The following is a 20,120-nucleotide window of genomic DNA, read 5'->3' on the forward strand; positions in this document are numbered from 1 at the left end:
ACAACTAAGGTTCTTTTTACTTCGATTGTCTGTCCTATTTTAGAGTATGGATCTTGCATTTGGTCACCTCAATATGAGTCGCACCAGACTAGACGTAAACCCCTTTAAAAGCAGTTCTTGTTATTCGGTCTTCGTGGCTTAAGCTGGGATCACAAGGTCAATTTGCCTACGTATTCTAGTAGACTTCTTTTGATTAACCTTCCTTCCTTAACTAACCGTAGAATTCTGCTTGGTGTTATTTTTAGCACAAGCTCCTAATTGGTGATATTGACTCGCCTGAGTTATTAGCTCAGGTATATCTGTCGGTACCATGTAGGAGTAGGAGTAGGAGTACGGAGTAGACATCCTATTATACCATTAACCATTAGTCATTGTCCTTTGTTCTGATTACAACCTTTTATTCCCTGTAATTTGCTCAGTGCCTTCTCTTAATAAACTTTAAACATCTATCCTTTCCTATTAACTCATAGATAGCTATAGTATTATTTTTGTTTATTTGTTTTTTCTATTGTGCATTTGTCCACGCGATTCGCGCCATGCGTTATACGGCTGCACCCCTCGGTCGGTCGGGTGGGAAGTGGGCAACTTTTGCTTGGGCTCGAGCGTAACAGGCTTTGTTCTGGTGTCGTAGGGGCCACTTGAATGTACTGCGCATAGTATCGTCAATGTCCGCTTTTTGGTGGCTCTAGCTCTTATAGTCTCCGAGATCTAAGTGTTCATATGTACCGACGGACGGAAGGACATGGCTAGACCGTCTCGGCTTTTCAAGAATATATACACTTTATGGGGTCGGAGAAGCTTCCTTCTGCCTGTTACATACATTTAGGCGACTTTTACATACCATTTTACGCTATGGGTGTATGGAATTATAAACAAAAAAAAAACACTTCTGGTCCGGCGTGAGGGAAGCGAAAAAATAGAGTATCTAGTATATTAGTCGTTGACTAGAAGTGTATAAAACCTTTGTTTCGAAAGAGTCATAAAATTCTTTAGCCCTACGTTTCATGAAGCCAAGAAGGCTGCATGCTCCATTGACAATTGAAATTTCTTCAATTGAACATTAAATGAAAGTTTTGGGTCAAACATAACGCCTAAGTCTTTGAACGATGGTACACAAACTAACAGAACAGACTTAATAGAGTAATGAGTTAGGAACGTAGACAAACGACTGAAAGTCATAAAAGAACACTTAGAGGCATTAAGGTGTAAGTTATTAACGTGGCACCAATCACAGAACGCATCGAGATCTGGTTGCAAGTACTGTTGGAAAGAAGGATCATTATAGGAATAACAAATCTTGACGTCATCCGCAAACATGAGCACGCGTGAATGAGCCAAGGCCAAAGGCAAATCATTTATAAACAGTGTAAATAACAGTGGGTCCAGATGACTGCCTGGGTACACCTAACGTAACTCGAACAGTTTTAGATATCGAGGAACGAAAAGACACCTTTTGGGTTCTGCCAATAAGATTCGATTTTAACCAAGCCAATAGTTTCGGGGAAAAGTCCATAATGTTAAGTTTCGCGAGAAGGATAGAATGATCAACCGTATCGAAAGCCTTTCTAAAGTCGGTTTAAATAACATCAGTTTGACACTTTTTACGGAAGCCATGGTGTACAAGGGTAGTCAACTCTAAAAGGTTGGTAAGCGACGAACGACCTTTCATGAAGCCATGCTGACAAGGAGAAATAGTGGATCTGGATAGGTGTTTAAGGGAAGACTTAATAAATTTCTCAAACAGCTTAGGTAGTTTGAAAAGTTCAGCAATACCACGGTAGTTAGAAATATCCAATTTGTTGCCCTTTTTATGAAGCGGAATAATAAAATAACTCTTTCAAACATCAGGAAAGCTACAAGTCTCACTCGATATAAAGACAAGCCAGTATAAAAGATAGGAAAATCTAACACATTTTAAGGATGCAACTAGGATTATTATTAGGCCCAGGTACGAAGGAAGTCGACATAAATGATAAGCTAGAGATAATACAGTGTTCAGTAAAACTAGGAAAAAACACACAATTTAAATGTGGGATTGAGAAGGGATAGGATGAGGTATGTGAAGAGTAGTAAAACAAGTAGACTGAAAGGACTTAGCAAACAGATTTCAATTTTCATAGCGGACGTTGACGATACTATGCGCAGTACGTTCAAGTGGCCCCTACGACACCAGGACAAAGCCTGTTACGCGCGAGCCCAAGCAGATAACTGCCCACCTCCCACCCGACCGACCGAGGGGTGCAGCCGTATAACGCACGGCACGAATCGCGTGGACAAAATACACAATAGAAAAGACAGACAAACACATAATACTATAGCTATCTATTAACTAAATGGGATAGGATAGATGTTTTAAGCATATTAATAGAAAACTCTGAGTCGATTACAGGGGATAGAAGATTGTAATCAGAGCAGAGGACCCTAAAAGGTTCATGCATAGCATAGTTAGAAGAACAACGACTAAGGGATAAAGGTATTAAAGGATGTCTACTCCGTCTACATGGTACCGACAGATTCACCTGAGCTAATAACTCAGGCGAGTCTATATCACCAATTAGGAGCTTGTGCATAAAAATGACACCAAGCATAATTCTACGGTTAGTTAGGGACGGAAGGTTAATCAAGAGAAGTCTACTAGAATACGAAGGCAAATTGACATTGCGATCCCAGCTTAAGCCACGAAGAGCAAATAGCAAGAACTGCTTTTGAACGGATTCTAGTCTAATCTGGTGCGACTCATATTGAGGTGACCAAATGCAAGATCCATACTCTAAAATAGGACGGACAAGCGAAGTAAAAAGAGCTTTAGTTGTATAGGGGTCATCAAATTCTTTTGACCATCTTTTAATGAAACCCAGGACACTCATGGCCTTTGCGACCGTGATGGAAATATGGGTGTTCAAATTTAACTTATGGTCCATAAGTACGCCCAAATCATTCATATTATTTAGACGTTCTAAAGGGCTGTTGTTTAGAAAATAAGTGACCAGTTGATGAGAGTTACGAAAAAAAGTCATTACCTTACATTTGGTAGTGTTAAGATTTAGTAGATTAAACTGGCACCAGGATTGAAAGTTTTTAAGATCAGCTTGTAGCCGACTAAATGACCCTGTATCTATATAAGTAAGACAAAGCTTGACATCGTCAGCATACATAAGCACACGCGAATGAACAAGACTGATGGAAGATCGTTAATAAGATCGTTAATAAATAGTGTGAAGAGCAGAGGGCCAAGATGACTACCTTGAGGTACACCAGAAGTCACAGAAATGGAAACGGAAAAAGAAGACTTAAAAAGTACCTTCTGTTTTCTATTTGTTAAATATTCTCGAACCCAAGAAAGGAAAAGGGGTGGAAACCCAATGTCGCTCAGCTTAGAAAGTAATAGGGTATGATTAACGGAATCAAAGGCTTTGCTGAAGTCAGTGTATATGACATCAGTTTGTTTACCATTTTTGAACCCCTTGATAATTATTGATGTAAATTCTAAAAGGTTAGTGGTTGTAGATCTACGTTTCACAAACCCATGTTGGGATGGCGAAATAATAGAGCTGCAAAAATGTTGCAATTGAGAAGTTATAATTTTCTCAAAAGCTTTCGGAATAGCGGACAATTTTGAGATACCCCTATAGTTAGAGGCTTCGGACTTTTTGCCATTTTTATGCAGAGGAATAATATACGACTCCTTCCAAATAGATGGAAAAGAGGAAGATTCTACAGACAATAGAAACAATTTTAAAATGGGTTTACATAATGCGTTTGCACAGAACCTGAGTACACATCCAGGAATACCGTCTGGCCCCGGAGATTAAACAGGTTTAACTAATTTAAGTTCGCTAAGAATAGAACTTTCATCAATCACTGGATTAAAAATGCAATTAGCCTTTTTTAAATGATAAGGATACGGACTTGCTCGATATTCCGTTGAGGAATAAGTTGTTTTGAAAAAACTCGCAAACATATCGGCAATTGCCTGATCAGTGCTCGCTTTTTTATTTTGAAAAGACAAAAAAGATGGGTGCACAGAGGTCTTACGTTTACAATTAACAAAATTATAAAATTGTTTAGGGTCAGAAGAAAACTGAAGCTTACACCGCTGAAGATAATTCTTATAGCATTGTGTATTAAGCATCATGAATTTTGAACGAGCGACTGTATACAGAGCACAATCTGATGAACGACGTGTTTTTTGAAACTTCTTATAATATCGTGTCTTCACATTTTTCAAATTGGATAGCTCGCGAGAGAACCAGGGAGGTTTGTTAAGCCGCTCCAGCCTACCAATATCAAAGAGTGAATTCAGAGTATCATAGAAAAAACGAACAGCCGAGTTCATATCACTACAATTGTACAGATAAGACCAATCGGTAGTGGCAATGTTTTCATTAAGGCTGGCAAAGTCAGTCTTACGAAAGCACCTAGTTAGTGGTAACTCATTTGAACCAAGTAATGGTGAAAGCAAGGGCAAATCAATTTTTAAATTTAATGTAGGATGAAATTTGACTTCTGGAAGAACAAATGGTTCGATCCTAGAAACCTCACAATAAGAAGAATCCAATACAGAAATAAGATCTAACGATTTTCCATTAGAATTTAAGACAGGATTGACTTGGGATAAAGATAAGCCTAGAAGGCCATCAATAAAGTCATGTGACAAAGAGGGCAACAACGTGGTAGATTCATCTGTTAGTGACCATGCTAAAGCGGGTAAATTAAAATCACCTACAACTATGAGCATGTCTTGACTCGAAACTAAAGAGGAGACAAACTGAATTGCCTCTAAATGATTTAAATATACCACCATGTCTGACAATGGTGGAATATAGGAACAAGTAATGAAAGCATTAAAAGATTTAAAATTTACTTTAACATCGACAAACTCAATCTCCTGGGTACTAGAAAATTGAATCATTTCAGATGATAAAGCAGCATCAACAGCTATCAGAACGCCACCACCTATGCGAGAAATCCGGTCACGTCTGAAAATAGAAAAGTTTGTGGAAAAAACCGATGCATCAGCAATATCAGGTTTTAGCCACGTCTCTGTGAAAGCTAGAATGTTATGCTCAAAAGAAAGACTATCTACATAGAGATTAGGAAGTTTAGATTTCAGTCCTCTAACGTTCTGGTAACCCAGGTTAAGGGACGAAGCTAGTTTTTTGACACACCACCAGATGCTGATGTGGCAGGAATAGTATTAGTTGTTGTTGTAGGCAAGCGAATCGGTTGCCGATTTTTCTTTTTTACAGTATATTCCTTAACTATTATATGTTTAGGCCAAAAATCTTCTCGACATATAGTGTCGAAGATATTGGCAGAAACACTAATTTTAAAGGACGAAATGTCCCGAGAATAAGAAAATTTAAACTTCTCCAACGCAATATTCGAGACGTTAACTTTCTTCCGAATATAGGCTATTACATCATCAGATGTGACAAAAGGGTCTAGCCTGGGCTAGAAACAAATATATGTTTCTTTGGTGGTATGCCAACGAGTGGCCGCGGTCCCGAAGAGTCAGCCGCAGCAGTAACGTTGGACAAGTCACCCACTGCAGCGGTCAACTTGTTTACGGGGCCCTCGATACTTTTAGAACTATCGGCAATTTCCATTGGAATGGGTAATTGCCCAGACACATCGGACACTACAATAGGCATCGTTTTTAAGAGATCATTCCCAGGTGATACCGGTAATTCATTACTAATAGCATTCACAACCGGGCTCTTAAACGATATCAATTGCTGTACATTAGGAGTGGACGGTGCATGAGACCGGTCGGGGACGATAAGAGACGCTGGTGGATCTTCAGATACAGAAACACCCCAAGGACTGGTCCCTTTACGTTTCGGAGACTCATTCATAAGCGATAAACTTCTGAACTGAGTCTCCACCGCAGTAAACTCCGCTTGGAGTTTATTAAAACCTGCCCTTAAAGTGTCAAAACTATCTCTATTTTAAGCCACCACCTTTAGCAATAGACTCCTTGATTCTGCCTGTGTAACCTGCACACTTAACGTGAACCGCATTGTCACACAACCAACAAAGAATATAATCATGGGAGTCAACCGCATTAGTGGCAACTATGCAATTATTTTTTGAGCAGACAACCATTTTATCAAAAGTTTAATTTAATTACAAAAGGAAATACAAAAAAATAAAAATTCTAACGTATCACAGAGTCGCGGTTAGGCAAAAGACAAGAGCGCAAATCAATCAAGAATAGGAAAGAGCGGGAGAGCGCGTCAAATTGAACACATGCAACAACAATTTGTACGCAAGAGCGCGAGAGTTAGTTAAAACGGTAAAGACACAAAAGCAAAAGAGATAAACAAAACAACAACACCGCTAATGCAAGTATTGTTGTAAGTTTTGATTTTATTTAAATTTAAATAAAAACGACAGCAAGATTTCGCGAAATGAAAATAAAATTCGGATGTTGTAATTATTATTAATTAACCGATAATTTAAGAGTTATGTAAAAGTAAAAAAAGCGAGAAAAAATAAAAGCTGATAAGCGCAAAAAATACACGATATTTCGGTTCATTTTTGTACCTTACATTAGAGACTTGTAGTTTTTAATATACCTCTCGTTTCTAGTTTCCTCAAATTTTTCTCCTGTTTGTTTGATGTAATGTATTGTTCCTTATATTTTGAATATTGTTATAAATAAGTTCTTCTATTCCATGGCCTTACTCACTTTATCTATAATTGATAGGTTTTAGTTTTCAATATATACAATTTTAATTTTCTCTCTTAGTGGGTTATGGAATCTTTCAACGTCTGCATTGCCAGTGTAACTATTCGGTTTTACAAAACGAATTTTTATATTCTCATTTCTAAGATATTCTTTTATATTTACGCTATTAAATTCACTATCAGTGATCAATTTTTTGAAACGTCCTCTTTGGGATTATTTGGGTTATTGCGGTCTTCGAGAAAGTAAGCAGTAGCAAATTTTAAAAATTGGTCAATAAAAGTGAGAAAATTTAGCTCGGATTCAGCCGGATCGGACCACTATATCATATAGCTCCCATACAAAAGGCAAAGTCAAGAATAGTGACTTTTCTCAATAACTTCGTTGTTTTCTGAGCTATTGTCATGAAATTAAGCTTATTACACCCATAAACGACTGTGCCAAATTTGATTAAAATCGGGTGACTATATCCTATTGCTCCCATAGGAGCGATCGCTGGAAAACAGTGACTTTGATCAATATCTTTGTTATTTACTGTAGGCCGCTTTTTCGTAAACATTAGCCTTTTTAGATATAACGTTTTTCCACTTTATTGGCCATGGGTAAGGAAAGAGTTACCAAATAAGTTGCAAGGGTATTGTAATAGGTTCGATGTTGTATCCTTTGAGATGTAGTATTTTGGGTTTTTAAAAGTAAGACACAAGCAGGTCTTTTCAGTTTGAGTATGGTTTATTGAATAATTCTTAATTCTATTACAATTGTTCTCTATAGCTAAAACCGCGTAGCTGCGCTGCTGGCAACGCAGGCAGAGGAGCGGTATGCTTATGTATAAACATATTTATGTATAAATGTATAAATGTGTAATGTTTACATAAGAGTATGTATGTATGTATGTCGCCGCACCGAGAGAGGATGTATCATATTGCATATTGGGCCAGAGTGGCCGCGCGTGTTATATTTGCCGACACAGCAATTGTCCAGCACCATGCACTCATGGGTGGTCATGTTGCTTAAGAGGCAAATGTACTTGAATGTTGCGCACATAAATATTGTTACTAATTGATACAATATATTTGTATACATTGTAATGTTGTTATTCTAGAACATGCTACATCCCCCCTCTTTAGAAAAATAACGTAATTATATGGAGTTATTTTCTAATGGAAATTTATTTATGTATTATTGTTAAAAAGAATTTTTTTTTTTTTTTGTTTTTTTTTCAATTTGAATGTTTGATTTTCTGTTTAATGATATATATTTTGTATATATGTATAGTGTCATTAAATGCATATAAAAATTTTTGTTTTATTATTATTGTTTTTTTTTCATATATATTAATTGATAAAAATTTTTAACCTATCTTTATGCACTAATTGTTTCTTATTCTTTGTATCTTTAATTATGTATGGGCCTAAATACTTAGGTTCTAACTTATGACCCGTATCATTACGTAATAAAACTTTACCTCCTATTTATAATTCGATATCTTTTACCTTTCTATCATATATTTCCTTATTCTTTGCTTTATTCTGTTCTAACATAATTCTGGCTCTTTTATAAGCCTGTTCTAATCTAAATTTTGATTCCTTAGCATAATCTTCTATGTTATATAATGGATTTATATTATCAACACTATTAAAATGTTTGGGTAAGTTCGCAGTTTTACTAAATACCAACTCATATGAATAATAATCTTGTGCCATAGAGGGTGTTGTCATAAAACAATATGCGAAGTATCGTATCCATACATCCCAGTCAGTTTTGTCAACTGAAATGTATGATCGTAAGAACTCATTAAGTGTTCGGTGGCTTCGCTCCACAGTGCCTACAGTTTGGTGATGATGTGCAGTTGAAGTTATATTTTTAATTTGCAAGTCTTTGCATAAATCTTCAATTATTGAGTTTCTATATTCTGTTCCCATGTCCGAAATGAACGTCTTCATTGGACCGTACTGCAGAATGAAATCTTCAAATATAGCTTTCGCTACTGTTTTTGCACTTTTGTTTTTTGTTGGTATTATTACAAGATATTTAGTTAGATCGCAGATTAAGGTTACTGCGTATTCATTTCCGTGTTCTGATTTTGGGAGTGGACCGATCGTATCCACAATTACCCTGTCGAAAGCCAGTTGTGGCGTTTCAGTTATGATTAATGGAGTTTTTGTGTGCTTTGTTATTTTTGCTTGTTGACACTTATTACATTTTTTTATATATTGAGATATATCTCGTGTCATATTCCTCCAATAGTAATGCCTTTTTATTTTGGCCATAGTTCTTAATATTCCAGTATGACCTCCTTGTATGGGGTCATCGTGGAACGTAAAAAGTATTGCTTCTTTTTCTTTATCGTTATTTGATAATAAGGTCACCGGCTTGAGTAGCGCTACTCTTAATAATTGTAAAATCCTATTGCCCATATTTTTAAAAGATGCTATTGAGATAGTTTCAAAGATTTTCGCCTTTCGCTCGGTGCCACTTTGACTTGACTTATGTTGAGTATACCGGCTTCTTTTTCGAGCCTTTGAAAAAATTGACCTAAGTCGAGAATTCCATTGGTATACATATCGCAAATGTCAATTCTTGCTATAACTTTCTTGCCATGTTTGAATGTGGTTAAAGAATCAGTTATTCGCAAGGTCACTACTTTTTGTACTTCGTCGTTGTTGCTTTTGCAACTCTTTTATATTATTTTTATTGTCTTTTCCTGCGCAGGAATTTGACTGTTTACTTTGATTTCTGGTAGTGACTCTCAGAATTTTGTGACTGGTTGGTATATTTTGTAAGTCCTGTATAGTTATTCTCGATAGCGCGTCGGCTACTAAATTATCTTTTCCCTTTTTAGTTATTATAATAACCACGACCATTGCCTCTACCGCGATAATTATATTTGTTATTATAATTACCACGGTTTCTTTGGGCATAATAGATGGTATTATTTTGGAATCTTTCTGTGGATCCCGACTCTACTGAAAGAGTGGTAAATCTAGTGATTGCTTCTTTAGCTGATTAAAAGTGTCCTGATTCCATTAATAATTGGACTCTTCGACTTTTGGTATGACCTACTATGGCATTTACTGCTACTTTGGTAGTATATTTTATTGCTTCCTCACTTGGAAGACCATCGGAAATATATGCGCCTCTAAGGGCGTCGGTCAACTCAGTAATTTCGTTTGTGTATGAAACACAGTTATTGGGGTTTCTCTGCATATTTTTAATTTTTGCTGTTAAAAGATCTACTGATTCATCCTTGAAGATTGTTGATAGTCTTCGTATTACTTCATCAATCGTTTTTTCTGAGCTTAGGGTATTAGCCGGTTGACCTTTTAATTTTGATTTTATGAGTTCGATGGCTACCGCTTCGTGCGGTTCTTTTATGGTTGTGTTGCATATTGGGCCAGAGTGGCCGCGCGTGTTATATTTGCCGACACAGCAATTGTCCAGCACCATGCACTCATGGGTGGTTCTGTTGCTTAAGAGGCAAATGTACTTGAATGTTGCGCACATAAATATTGTTACTAATTGATACAATATATTTGTATACATTTTAATGTTGATATTCTAGAACATGCTACAGTATTTGCCCTCTGGTTTTATATACATCATCTTCGTTCTCAATGTCTTTTGCATGAAATGAACATATTACAAAGTTAGTTATAATTTTGTTTAGATGATCATTGTATTCACTAAATATTCAAACTTTTCCTTATGTAATATGACTCTTCAAAATTTCTTCCATTTTATTTTCAAGATCATTTAAATTCAAATAAATTTTCATCTTTCTATTCTTAATGTCAAACTCTTTTATTTTTATCTGTAAGAATTATTTTTGTTTTAAATCGAGATTTAGCTACATTTACCGCACAAATTTGATTTCATGCTTATTTTACTTAAAAAATCGGTGACCTGGTTTTCCTTTTCTTTAATGATACATTTAGGCTTTTTTCCATTCCGCCAAAAGCTATATTACTAGCATCAGTAATTGGTTGGAATTTCTTTTTGAAATACGGATACTTTAGTATGATCCTCCTTAATTTATCAAACGCAATCACAAAGTTGGGTTCGTTTATATCGATTGGGAGAAATCTTTTATGAACTTTCTATAATATCCAGTGATTCCTAGAAAGGCTTTGACTTGCTTAACATTTTTCGGAATTTTAATTTGAAGAATGCTGTTAACTTTTTGAGGGTTAGGTTTAACTCCTTGGAGGGTTAAGACATGACCCAAAAACTTAGTTTCCTTGAAAAAGAAATTGCATTTGTTAATCTGACTCTTAAAATTTGCTTCAGCAAGTTTTTTTCAAAATTCAATGGATATATTTTAGTCATATCCATTTTGTAAAACTAGTGGTAAAAATAAGAACGACGTCGAGATAAACGACGAAGATTCTATTTATTTCTTCTTTTAGAACTGTATTTATATTGATCTTTGAAATGCGGCAGGAGCTTTTTTGAGGCCAAATGGCATCCGATTAAATTCGTAATGCTCGTAGAGGGTAGAAAATGCTGTTTTTCCCCTATCTTGTTCCTGAACAAGAATTTGGTGAAAGCCTTTCGCAAGGTCAATGGTTGCGCTCCCTCTCACTTATTAAATATACCTTCTATATTGGGGATAGAAAACTTATCATCTACCGTATTTTCATTTAATTTTGCGGTAATCGATAACTATGCGACAGTGTTTCTTTCTACAGTTATCAGTTTTTTTGGGTACCCTTTATGGCTTTTTAAAATGGAATTAGAATAGACAAGGAGAATCGCTTTTACGTATTATTCCCTGTTGTAACATTTCTTCACTTTGCTTATATATTTCTTGTATTAGAGGGTATCTATAAATCTTAGAATATAAAGGTTTATCTACTATTGTTTTTATCTGATGTTCTATAATGATTGTATTGCTAAGACATTGACTTTCAAGAAATATTAATCTTTTAAATTTAGTCAAGGAATGGAACAGCGAATCGACTTCTTGTAGCAACACTCAAGCTACAGTTTCAGCTGTTTTGTCCGGTATGGCTGCACATTCCGGCCACTTGGTGAAATAATCCATAACGACCATGACATAGCGGTTCCCACGAGGCGTAGTTGGTGGAGGCTAGAATATCAATCGCTAGACGATCGAACGGGGCCCCCATCAGGCTTGGTTGTAGGCGACCGGAGGTACATTGCAGATGGTGCAGCGTGCGCAGCAGAGGGTTATATCGGTACTTTGGCCAATCCAGTAAAATCGTTTGTTCGCTTTGGCTGAGGCCTTCCTAGCACTGAAGTGACCTCCAAATTGTGCACGCCTCGAATGGAAGCATCTACCAGTGATTGAGGCGTATGGGCTACAGGTATGTTCTCTGAGTTTTTCATGGTAATTACTCCTATTTCATCAACGGCTAATCGGTCGTAGAGATGCCACAAGTGTAATGACCGGGTTCCACTTTGATTAAATAATTAAGAGACGAACACGTCAGTGTCGTTTGGTGGTAATATTCAGATTGATTTTTATTCAGAAAAATATTCTGTGCTTAACCTATGTTTACATATACATATATTCTTATGCTGCGACTTATGCGACAGCTACAAAAGAGAGGGAGAGTGTCAGTACATACATACAAGTTACGACTCTTAAGTACGAGCCTGGTTCATGGATGCGAGTCTGGTCCCTACTCGGGAGCCAGCTATGAGTCTATCATACGTGTCTCCGTGTCCAGGGGTGTGGCATTGCCATGATCCTTCGGATACACATGGGAGATGACACACAAGACTCTTTTTATACCATACACCCATAGGGTGAAATGGTATATTAAAGTCGCCAAAATGTATGTAACAGGCAGAAGAAAGCTTCTCCGACCCCGTAAAGTATATATATTCTTGACAGCCGAGTCGATCAAGCCTTGTCCGTCTGTCCGTCCGTCCGTCTGTCCGTATGAACACCTAGATCTCGGAGACTGTAAGAGCTAGAGACACCAAATTTGGTATGTAGACTCGTGTTGTATGTAGAGTGATCAAGTTTATTTCAAAATTTTGCCACGCCCCTTTCCGCCCCCGCAATTTAAAAAAAGCGTTTATCTCAAAAACTATTTCAGCTAGAGACACCATATTTGGTATGTATATTCGCTTAGTAAATGCACACATTTTGTTTGCATAAAGATTTTGCCACGCCCTTTTCCGCCCCCGTAATTTGAAAAACTTGATTATCTCCCGTATTTTTTACCTTATGCAATCAAATTTGGCACACTTAAATATGATACTAATATCTAGCAAAATACCAAATTTGATCAAAATCGGACGAGCGCTAGGGTGCTCGTATGATTGAGTGAGCGAAAGACTAAGAGCATGTGAAAATGCATTTGTTTAATAAAGTTGAAATATTTGCTTTACTGGTGTATGGTATACCTAAGTCGTCGAGACGACTTACTTACTTCATTTTAACATATTCTTTGGAGCGCTCGCATCAAAGTGCTTGGTCAGCTTTCACACGCTGGTCTGGATCTAGCTCATGTTACGCTTGTGCATTGTTGCTTATGTGAATATTTGTATGTATGTATGTGCATATATAAATGTACATACATATATGATCATGCTTAGCTGTATATTTATGTGAATATGTTTATGGGCATACATCAATGTATACATATAAACATATTCAAGACATATTTAATATTTTATTGCGTACATATTTAATTGTTTATACTTGCAACAAATTGCTACAAGTTGAGCTTTTCGTGTTGAATAATTTTTGGTATGAACATACCACAGCTCTCCTTTTTAGAAAATGACGTAATATTATGCAGTTATTTATTTATTATTGATAATGATAATTAATTATTGATTAATGGTAATGTATGTACATGTTAGAAAAATTGTTTTATTTGTGTCTGGCCAGACAAATTTTCTTTCCTTTTTTTTTAATATTTTCAATTACGTAATCATATGTATATGCTTTTAATTAAAAGAATTAGTTATAGTAGTTGAATCCATAGAAAATTTTCATAAATTTTTCTTTTCTTTTGTTTAAATTATTTTTTAAGATTTCTAATTTATCCTTATGTCTTGTTTGTATCTTATTTTTATAGTTTCTAATTTTTATGTTGTTATTTTTAGTCATTTCTATAACCTCGAATGGTCCTAAATAGGCTGAATCAAGCTTTTGACCAGTTTCGTTTTTTAAGAAAACTTTGTCTCCTATTTCTTTATATTCTTGTAACAATTTTCTAGCTCTATTATATGCTAGTTCTAATCTTAACTTAACTTCTTTGGCATAATCATCTATTTTATATAAAGGTTCTATTCTATGTGTGCTATTGATTTGGATTGGTAAATTATTTTGTTTACCAAATACAAGTTCATAGGGGCAGCATTTACTGATGGAGTTGTGTTAAAACAGTACACAAAATATTGTAACCATGTATCCCAATCAGTTTCATCTACTGATATACATAGATGAACGAATGTACTCATTGAATATCCTATGACTTCTTTCAATGGTACCTACATAAGTGGTGGTGGTGTGCAGTAGACCCAATGTTGTCTATTTTTAAATATTTGCACGTCATTTATTATTGAATTTTCGTATTCTGTTCCCATGTCCGCAATGAACGTCTCCATTGGACCGTACTTCAGAATAAAGGATTCGAATATAGCTTTTGCAATTGTTGTAGCGCATTTATTTTTTTAAACTAGTATTGCTACTAAGTATTTCGGCAAGTCACATATTAGAGTGACTGCGTATCCATTATCATTTTAAGATTTTGTTAGTGGACTAATGGTGTTCACTATTACCCTGTCAAAAACATGCATGGGGGTTTCGGTAATGATTAAGGGTGTTTTGATGGGCTTCGTTGTTTTTGACTTTAGGCATTTTTCACATTTATTAATGTAGCTTTTTATATGACGTGTAATTTTTTTCCAATAATAATGTCTTCTTACTTTGGCCATAGTTTTTGTAATGCCTGTACGGCCACCCTGTATAGGATCATCATGATATGTAGACAATATTTCTTCTTTATTTTTATCTTTTTCTATAGTGGTCACCGGTTGGAGTAGCGCTACTCTTAATGATTTAAATATTTTATTGCCCATTTCTTCTATTTCAAAGATCTTTTCACTCGGTGCCAATTTGAGTTGTTTGATCTCGAGTATACCAGCTTGTTTTTCAAGCCTTTGAAAAGCCTGACCTAAGTCAAGGTTTCCATTGGTGTACAGATCTCCAATCTCAATTCGTGCTATACTTTTTTTTCCATGTTTAAGGAAACATAAATTATGTATTATATGCAAGGTCACATTTTTTTGTACGTCATCATTGCAGAGTACTTCATGTTTTTGGGCTTAGAAGCATCATTAGGTACGTGCCTAATTGTATTTTCGTTTTATTCTCTGGCCAGAGGTTATTTTGTCTACCTTGCTGCCTGGTAGTGACTTTCAGGACATGCGTGTTAGTGGTTTTTAGATCGTGCATCGTAATGCGGGATAATGCATCCACAACAAAATTACCTTTACCCTTCAGATATTCTGCTGTGAACTCATATTCTTCCAGATCAAGTCTCATTCTCGTTAACTTTGAATTTGGATTTACCATACAGAATAAATATGTTAGTGGTCTATGGTCTGTTTTGACTCTGAAGTGTTTGCCATATATATATGGGCGGAAGTGTGTATTAGCCCAGTGTATCGCAGCTAGTTCTTGTTCAGCAGTGCTTTTATTACTTTCACCTTTGGTGATTGAACGAGAAGCGTATGCTACTGGTAACTGCTTAACACCTTAAGTTTGAGCCAAAGCTACTCCACATGTTTGCATATTTGCTAACATCTGATATTACACAAAATTCTTTGCTAAAATCTGGATACTGCAGCAGTGTTGGTTCTATTAAAGCTTGCTTCAGATACTCAAATCCTTTTTGGCATTCTTCAGACCAAACAAAATCGACGTTCTTAAGTTTTAAGCAGTTTTTAATGCAACGTCTGTAGTAGTTGCAAAAAGCTACGAATCTTCTAGCACTATCAGCATCTTTCGGTACTGGATATTATTCATTGACATCGTATTTGGTGTCATCTGGCAATATTCTTTTTGTTTATGCCCAAACGGGCAACACAAGGGTTAAGGGAGGCGGGAGCTTTCACCTCGCGCCGCTCTCCCGATGATGCCCATCGCTCTCCCCACAAAAGAACTCCCCACACTTCGCTCCAAGCGGGGCTTGGTGCCCTGCTCTTAATTAAGCTAGGTTTAGTGTAAAACTTACAAGTGAATAAAACACAACATTGCATTGAGATTGCTGCATTACCCAATTTCTTTAAAGGAAGACATATTTAAAGGAAAATTCATTTAGCTGCCTACCAAGGAAATTCAACCCCCCTACAGAAACACCTTTGTCAGTACATTTGTGACCCAGGAATGTCACTTCGTGCATGAAGAATGAACAATTTTCTGGATGCAGTTTTAGATTGTGTTTTCTGCATATGTCAAACATATCCATTAAGTTTTTGACCATGTTTTCCACAGAACTATTAAGACTATTAAGTCATCCATGTAAAGGAATGCTTGTGACGGGCTTAAGTCAGAAAAAGCAATTGTCATCATTCTTTGAAAGGAGTTCGGTGCTATTTTCAGACCATATGGTAGTCTGGTAAACTAATAAGATCCATTACTAGTGGAAAATGACGTAATGCTTTGGTGGAAACCGGACATTAAATCTAGACATTGAAAATATTTGGCTCTGCCTAGTTGATCGAGAATATCATCTATTCTTGGTAATGGGAATTAACAGAAGACTACTCTTCAAAGATACCAACAAGCACAAACATAAACAAAGAAGCTGCCACAATACACAAAATAATTATATCAAGCGCACACAAAATAATTCCCCAAACACACCCTATAATTCGAAATCTCAATGTCCCCTGGTGGAATAAGGAGTTACAAACACTAAAAAATGAAAAAAGGAGAAAATGGCACAGACTAAAAAGAGAAATTACAACAGAAAACATCTTGCAGTTTAAAAGAGCTAATGCTCTTTTTAGACTAACTCTGAAAAAAGCAAAAACAAATTGCACTAAACAATTTACCGAACAAATAGACCCCGATACACCACCTAAAAAAATTTGGAACAATATTACAAGATTTTGCGGGCTGAACCCCCAAAACCATATCCACTGCATTCTCAAACCTAACACAGACATATACTCCACCAACAAGCAAGAAATTGCAGAACTTTTTGACAAACACCTATCAGAAGCAGCGTCCGATCTTAACTTCACAACCAAATTCACAAACTCAAAACAAACATCACTTAACAACATACACAATCACACCTATACCCCCAAAAAAAGAGCATTAGAAATAGAAAAGCCAATAACCCTCATCGAACTTAGAGCAGCACTTAACACGCTAAAAGGCAACACACCTGGGTTGGACAGAATAAACTACACAATGATAAAAAATCTCGACAAAAAAACAATAAAAAGAATCATAGACCTGCAGAACGCTATACTAAACAACTTCATTCCCGAAGCCTACAAGAACAGCATAACTATTCCAATACCAAAACCCAATTCAGATAAAACTTCACTAGACTCCTACCGACCCATATCACTCAACCCATGCCTATCAAAAATCCTGGACAAAATAATAGCAAAGCGACTGTGGTGGTTTGTCTCTAATAACAAACTTCTCCACAACTTTAACTGTCAAACTGGTTTTAAAAAGGGGAAATCGGCTGTAGATAGTCTACTTCTAGTAGACCATGTACTAGCCAGAAGCATCTCCAAAAAAACCATACATCCATTATTTCCCTTGACTTCGCTAGAGCTTTCGACAGAATAGGAATCCACGCAATCCTCGACCAACTAACAGAATGGAAAACCGGGAAAAAAATTCTAAACTATGTCGAAAACTTTATGACCAACCGTAAAACAACAGTACGCATACGCACAGCCTTCTCCAATTTTCACCCCATCCCCAACGGCATCCCCCAGGGATCACCGCTTTCTGTAGTTCTATTTGTCATAGCCTATAACAAACTTACAGTAAGACTTAACGAACATCTGAACATCAGCCTAAGTGTATACGCGGACGACTTCAACCTTATATTAAAACTAAAAAACAGGAAAAATTTAAATATAAACCTAATCCCCATTCTTAGCACAATAACAAACTGGGGCGATTACTCAGGCGCTATGCTCTCCAACACTAAATGCAAACACATGCATGTTTGCAGAAAACAAAACTGCAACTGCAAATTAAAAACGAGACAGCAATAAAAATACTTGGCCTGTATTTCAACAACAAATACAGTTGGAAAACTCACGTAGAAAATCTCACACGCAACCTCAAACAAGCAACTAACATAATAAAATGCCTATCAAGCCAAAAATTTAACTGCAACTCCTTATCGCCAAAGCAGACTACGGACTCCCCATATACGGTAATAGCCCAAAATCATACTTACGCACTATAAAATCCGCTATTAACACAGGCTTTAGAATTCCTCTTGCAGCATTCAGAACAACTCCCACTCAAAACATCCTCTACGAAGCACGCGTTGCCACATTAGAGGATAGAAGAGAACTCATGACTGCCAACCTTATTAAATCCCTGCTCACAGCCAAAATACTTACTTAAATCATACCGACCTCCAAAAAAACAGAAACACAATTCTTCAATAGACAATATAATAGAATACACCAAAACCCACAACTTACCCTAGCAGCCCATTACCCCCCGTCCCCAAAGCACAACACCCTGGAACACACAACAGATAAACATTGACACAACCCTACAAAATCTCTGCAAAAATAACACATCTCCAGAAATATACCGGGCAAAATTCAAAGCAAAGAAATCAGAAGATAGCAACAAATACACATATATATATACCAACGGTTCCCAATCCTACGCACATAAAGTCGAGCCTTCTTCCACACTACTCGTCTGTCTTTTCTGCCGATACGATTGCAATCGCAGAAGCTCTAGAAATTTTCAAAAACAAAAAGGGAAAATACTGCATATGCTCAGATTCTTTATCCGCCATAAACGCAATATACAACGCAAATAACTGCGATTACTACAGCTCACTCATACGCAACACCTTACAAGCTGCTATGGATACCCGGACACGTAGGAATACTAGGAAACGATCAGGAAGATACCGCCCCCAAAAATGCGGCCAAAGAACCTCTAATAATTAAAAACAACTATTACATAAAAGACATACTGAAATACATTAAAAAAACACACCAATCTAAACTACACAGCTATTTATCAGAAACCTCCACATGGTACAAAAATACAAATCACAGCAAACACAACAGCTACCACCTATTCAAAAACAATCCACTTTCTCTTGCACGCAAAGACCAAATCAAAATAACAAGACTTAGACTCGGACACACAAAGATTACCCACAAATACTACATTGACCGTACACCCAAAACGTGCCCATATTGCAACGAAAACATCTCAATAGAACACATACTCGCATCCTGCAACTCCTTCGAAACACAAAGAGTTGCACTATTTCATAACACCAACCCACTTCAATCCCTCTCAAACCTCACACCCTCAAACACGCTAAAAATTCTACAATACCTAAAAAACACAAACCTGTACCACAACATATAAAACATGTAAAACATTAACATTACTCACACATACAATAAGTTAACACTAAATTAAAACTAAGAAAACAATCTATGTAAATATCTTTCGAGCTGAAGGCCAACGCTGCCATAGCCATAAAAACACACGCTAGCCTATAATTTCAATTATAAGTTAGCTCTAAATAAATAAATAAATAAATAAAAATCATCTATTCTAGAAATTCGGAATTTATCGGGCAATAGTTTTATGTTTATTTTGACGATAGTCTATTACTAATCGCCATCGTTTCTTTTCTGATCCTGGTAAACCATTTTTCGGCACCAGTAGTAGCGGACTATAATACTCGGACACTAACGGTTCAATCTTTTGTCTTGAATGAGTTTATCATGTCTTGTGTTGCTATTTCTTCCTTATGAGTGTGTGGTATTCTATAATTTTTTATGTATACTGGCTGTTTATCATTCAATCTTAGTTCTTGTTTGTAAAAGTTATTTGTTGTAATTGGTTCATGTTCTATACCGAATATATCTGTATACTTGGTGCAGAACTCTTCTAGTACATTTTAGAACTTATTTATTTATTTATTTATTTATTTACGTCAACTAACACAGCAGTCGACGAAAAAGCTTAAGCTAAATACAGATAGTAATTAATTGAAAAAGATAGCTTAGCTATATACACAACTAAACATCCCCGACCCGGTGGAGGTGTTTTATTTGCATAAGGTGCCAGCTATGCCCCGAGTCACAGACAATGTGGTCAAGGATGAGTTGGAGCCAATCCAAGTCCAGAATATTATTATTGGTTTCGCTGTAGATGATTAAAATGTATAGCGCGAAGAGAAGTGACAGA

The sequence above is a fragment of the Drosophila willistoni genome, unplaced genomic scaffold (assembly GCF_018902025.1).
Source record: "Drosophila willistoni isolate 14030-0811.24 unplaced genomic scaffold, UCI_dwil_1.1 Seg531, whole genome shotgun sequence".
In the NCBI taxonomy this organism is placed as follows: Eukaryota; Metazoa; Arthropoda; class Insecta; order Diptera; family Drosophilidae; genus Drosophila; species Drosophila willistoni.